The sequence below is a fragment of the Lactuca sativa genome, chromosome 8, assembly GCF_002870075.4.
Source record: "Lactuca sativa cultivar Salinas chromosome 8, Lsat_Salinas_v11, whole genome shotgun sequence".
In the NCBI taxonomy this organism is placed as follows: domain Eukaryota; kingdom Viridiplantae; phylum Streptophyta; class Magnoliopsida; order Asterales; family Asteraceae; genus Lactuca; species Lactuca sativa.
This window is the reverse complement of record NC_056630.2, coordinates 328,425,921-328,431,648: the sequence shown is the minus strand read 5'-3', so window position 1 is coordinate 328,431,648 and position 5,728 is coordinate 328,425,921. Positions and strand designations below refer to the sequence as shown.

General features: G+C 34.5%; 1 non-coding gene across 1 annotated transcript; it reads left to right on the top strand.

Annotated features, from left to right (window-relative positions):
* The first annotated feature begins 3,175 nt into the window (after positions 1-3,175).
* On the top strand, positions 3,176-3,282 carry LOC111912779 (small nucleolar RNA R71). Its single transcript, XR_002857317.1, has one exon. It is a non-coding gene; the product is annotated as a small nucleolar RNA R71 (small nucleolar RNA).
* The last annotated feature ends 2,446 nt before the right edge of the window (positions 3,283-5,728 follow it).

The following is a 5,728-nucleotide window of genomic DNA, read 5'->3' as shown; positions in this document are numbered from 1 at the left end:
AAAGTTGTTTTGCTTTAATTAAGGGAGAGAATATTATGCTTCATTTCAAATCTAAAGGCTTAGGTTGTGAAATGTTAATAATTTAGTCAATGAAACATAGTGCGTTCTTAAAAATTCGATTATGATTACGGCATTCCTCTTGATAGTTCGAATTTTGAGAACGTAGCACATAAAATATTATGGCAGAAGATTGATAAAGTATCGAATCTTCATGTAAGACATTATGCATCGTGTCCCATACGCTTCGGGTATAGGATTGATTGAAAATGCTATAATATTTGACCATTCTAAAATTTTCCAAATGTCTTAGAGGGAAAAAGGACGAGAATCGGTTTTGACTAAGATAATTAAACAAGTATCAAATGACACTTCAAAGTTCGTCGAGGATTGGTCGCTTGTGAGTAGTTGGAAGTATAGTATTGGATGGACCATATCGACATTATTATGAATAGATAAGATTATATTGAGAATGAGTTGTCATATGGTAAGTATGGAAAGGTTTCCATATTGGGAGTTGGATATTGAGAATCAATGTCTAGATTAGAAACTTTTATGGAAAAGGATGTTCAAAGAAATGTACTTTGAGTGAGAGACATCATATCTATGGAATTGTATTGTAACAATCTCCGATAGAGGACTTTGTAATTTCATTGGCAATAGTCATTGTAACTTTAGTGCAGTGACATTACAAGAGGATCATTGCATAAAATGTTAGAATCTAGCATATTCCATAAGTGACAAGAATTTGATATTCTTTCACTTGTGAAAAGGATTGGGAGTTGTGAAATGAGTATGATCGGAAATGTGTTCATTTGATCTATTTCACAAAGTAAGAACCATAGGTAAACATTGTGTGCATGCTATGAGCACGGGACAAATGTAATAATTCAAGTAACAAGTTGATTACCCGAAACGACAAATAATGAGTAATCGATATGGTGATAAATAAAAGGTGTTTTATTTATGCTCAAAGGTTTGAGGCCATATGGGATTAGTATTATTCTTGTGTTTCACTTGGCATGTTTTGACTTCCTGAATAATTTAATTGGTTTAGAACAGTCAAATTATTCGAACGGGCCACAGTCATTCATATGTTGGAAGTAGGTATGAATGAAGACTGTCGTGGATTGGTGTGTGGAATGTCTAAAGAGCATTTGACATAAGCAAATGTTTGCTTCAACGTTCATGAGTGCTTATGAATATGATTTGAGCATTGGATTAAACCCACGCTCACTTGGATCACTTCATGGATTGTTATCACGAGTGATTGGTGAGACAATAACATCTTATATTCTTGAAACCGAGATGTGTGAGTTGTATCTTGCAAATTGGTTGCACATTAATAATATGTAAACGCACCAGTAACTTGGTTTCATAAAACATATTGTTGTGTGTGATTCGGTGAGTGAGTGCAAGCGAGCATTGAATCAAAGTTTATCCGTTCCTTTTATCCGAAGTAGGATAAAAGCCATATCTTTGGGCCCCTCGATGATTTAGTGATGACAAACGTAAATGCTCGGCCGGGCCAAGGCAAATTTGATTTGTTCAATTAGTCAGTCGTCATAAATCGGAATTCGAGAAATAGTACAGAGAGAATGATTAGAAATCATGTCTCATACGATATCTAGAATGGAGGAATATATGATCCCTTATCTAAAGGACACGCGTATCTGATAGGATCAGAGTTGACAACGGCTTTAGAAAGCTACGATTGCATATCAGAATCTGAAGTTATATGCATAATAGTTATTAGACTTATCCAAGTGGGAGACTATTGGATTAATGTCTAAGTCCATAACTATTTTGGTATGTACTTGACTCGATGGTGCATGGTCCTTTTGGGTTGCCTTCACCAAAGCAACTTGATAGGATGAATTATGGAGAGAAAGGATTAAATATGATTTATTAATATACTATGAGAATAATATATTAAAGGAGGAATCATATTGTTTAATTAATATTAGTCAAAAATTAATAAGAATTAACGTTATGACTAAAAGAGATTAATTAAACTAAAGGGACTGGAATTGTAATTATAAGATAATTGCAATTGGGCCATGGATTGCCTTATATTATAAGGTTGGACGAATTCTATGGGGAAACCCATTAGAAATCGTCCAAGGCCTTTAAGGAAAGGAGTCCATTGGTTGCTTAGGGCTTAAGCATCCAAAATAGGGTTTCCTTGTTAGATAACCCTAATAACCTCACTATTTAAGGAACCCTTATGCCCTAAAAACGTGGACAAGCTTCCTTCTAGGGTTTCCACACGTTTTGGGTAGCCTCCTTCTCTTCTCCTCTTCATCCTCTTGCTCTTGGTGTTTGTGAACCATTAGAGGAGTGGCATTTGTGATTCTAAGCTTTCTAAAGTCATTACAAGAAGGATTTGGGATTGTTATTGCTATATAACAATCAAGGTAATATCTTAAATCCATTCTTATGTTAATATGATTACTTGTATGCTAGAACTAGGGTTTATAGTCTTGGATAATTTGCATGTACAATAGAGAAACCTAGATCCAAGCATTAGAGTTTGTATGAGCACATAGGATGTTCTTATTGCTAAAACCCATCATAACATACAGTTACAAATCAAATAAGAAGGAGAAGAAGTGAAGATGAAATCATAAAACTAGAACAAGGTTATGAATCAAGTTGTGAGAAATGATAAGGAGGTTCATACCAATACGAATAGGCTGGGAATGAACAAGAATTAAGCTCCAAACAACAACCCCTTGGATGTTCTTGATCCCAAAGAGATTGATGATGATTTTAGAGAGAGAGGGAGGGTTTAGAGTGTCTTTCTTGTGTGTGTTCCAAATGACTCAATTAACACATTAAGTACTATTTACTAGATGGACTTTCCAAATAGGCCCATAGTCCATGGACTTCAATAAAAGGAGTTTACAAGATGATCAAAAGAGTCCAATAACATAAGAAATCAAACATTGGTTAAATAAATTAACCCAAGGTTACAAGGATAATTATATTAAAATAACCAAACGTACCGAGAAAAACCGGGGCGTTACAGTACTCACGAGAATGCTTTGCAAATTCTTTAACTAACTCCTTGACTTCTTCTAGATTTTTCTTAGTAAATGGTCCTTGAGAATCAAGGAGTTGCCTTGTCATGACATTAACACCATCATAAAACATTGACACTTCTTGTTGTATATTGAGGTCATTTTGAGGACAATTTCTCAACAATCCCTTATAGCACTCCCATGCCTCATAAAGTGACTCACCCGGATTTTGCTCAAAATTTGCTATTACCTTTTTGAGTTTATCTGTCTTGGAAGGTGGGCAAAAATGGTCTAAAAACTTTTTGCGGATTTGAGCCCAAGTAGTGATTGTACCAGGTGGTAGTGCCTTTAGTCAGTCTTTAGTAGCTCCCTTAAAAGTGACTGGTAGCATCCTTAGCAAGACTGTCTCTCTAGAAACATTTGGGATATTGAAATAATCTGCTATGTCATTTACTTCATCCAAATGCTTGTAAGCATCCTCATGATCCTTTCCAAAAAATGGTACATCTCAAAGTGCAGCAAGGATGTGTCCTTTCAGTTCGAATGAGGCAGTTGCAGGAATTGCAAGTTGTATTAGGCTAGGAGCAGCATATCTCTCATTCGCTTTTCGTAAGCTCCCATGGACATATCCGCAATATCTGCCATCTCGTTAGTAGACTCGTCTTTGGATTCACTTTTATGTAATGCAAATTCAGGCTCAGATTCATACTCGGACTCTTTGGGTTTGGATCTTGATCAAAGCTTTCTATCTTGCTTTTGTCCTTTGATGACGTACTAGACTCTCCCACTTTCTTTCCTGACTTTTTTCCAAAGACTGATTTGAGATCATTGAAGGATGATTTTTTTTGGTGTTTGGTTCACTCCTGCGTTGTTATCCGTCTTCTTGTGAAGGGCTGACTCTGGATCTTCAAGTGGTGGCACAAAGGTGTGTTAGAGCCTCTGGTCATGAACTTCTGCAAAATAAACAAAAATAAAAACGTAAAACTGAACTAAAACAGAAAAATAAAGAAAACTAGAAATTACTGGATTCACGTCGTGAGCCAATAAAGCTCACGTCGTGAGTTCAGTACTGGAAGAAAATAAACTAAACTGAAAAATAACTTTTTGCAGGTTTTACCCCACAAAAAGGATTGATTAATTAAAAGACAGTAAATCAACAATTAAATAGGCCGTTCTCCGGAAACGACGCCAAAAACTTGATGCGTGCAATTAGCTACACCTAATTTTAAATTTATAACCTAACTACTTAACTAAGTAAAATGTACCTAGGCAGTGTACCTAGTCAAATTATAGAATAGTTTAGGTAAGTCGGCTGTCGATCATAGGGAACGGTTTTAACTAATTAATCTACCTACTATTAAATTAACCTAATTTATAATAAAGGAAAGGGGTTTTATCTAATTTTGCAAGTGTAGAAGAACTTAATTCCTTAACACAAATTCAATCAATAAACAAAACACTTATGTTAATTTGAATCCACTTTCACTCAATGGTTTATAAATTAGTTATGACAATTATCGTTGGTTACCAATTAAGATAGTATTAGCAATTCAGTTCTAAATTTACTAACATTAATTTATTCATGTAAATCTATGTATGGTCACACAATAGTTAACACCAAATGAATTATTAAATGGAATTGGAGCCCTGTAAGATTGATTTGAAAAACACACTTACGATTATAATATGAGTTCTCTAGCACAAATTAATTTAATAGTTCAATTACTTATCTAAGATTGGTTTGATCTTAGCTCTAATAAACCAGTGTTCACTGAATTATTAGGAATTCAAATTCATGCAGATTCATATTCACTAACTACACAGAACAAGAATTAAAAGCAATCAAATATTAAATAAACATGCTAGGTTCAATAAATCAAACACAAGTCATAACCAACAAGTAAATCGAAGCTAAAGTATTAAAACCATGAGTTCCAACTTCATCTAGCTAATAGAATCAACTAGATATAGCTGGAAATGCTAACAAACTAACTAACACAAATCATATTCAAAGACATTTAAATGTACCAAACTATTTAGCTAATTATGAACTTCTCTTTCTTCCTAAGTATGCAAACCAACTTCCAGGCCCTTGAACTCTGTAATTTTCGTCTCTAAAACTCTCCAAATCGGCCAAATGCTCTTTAAAATGTAATAGTCAAGGATATATATAGTTTTCTGAATTAACCGTACTCACGTCATGAATATGTATGTCTCACGACGTGAATTCGTAAGTATCCGTGTTTGACAATGATTCCTCTACGCGATGCTAATCTTCTGGAATATTCTAACCCACGTCGTGAGTAAGCAATCCTCACGTCGTGAGTTTAGCTTCTTACGTGGGTTTCTTCTTCTTTTATTATCCAAGCCTCCAAAGTTCCAGGCTTTGTCGTTTTTAGTCCCTTTCCTCCAAGAATGCTTCTATTTGGCTGCAAAGTATAATTTAAACTTATAAGTATCATTATTCAATGAAAATAACCAAAATATGCATAAAATATAAGTAAATATTGACTGAAGGCATGCATAAATATGGCAATATTAACAGGCTAGTCTAGGGTGACAATTATCTTTACAAACTTACGCCTGAAGAACGTCAAGACAGGCGCTCTCGCCACATCAGTATGGTTGTAATGACTCACATAGAGAATAACATTATCTTTTCAAAATTTATGAAAAACATATACTCTACATGTTTTACAAAGTACAAA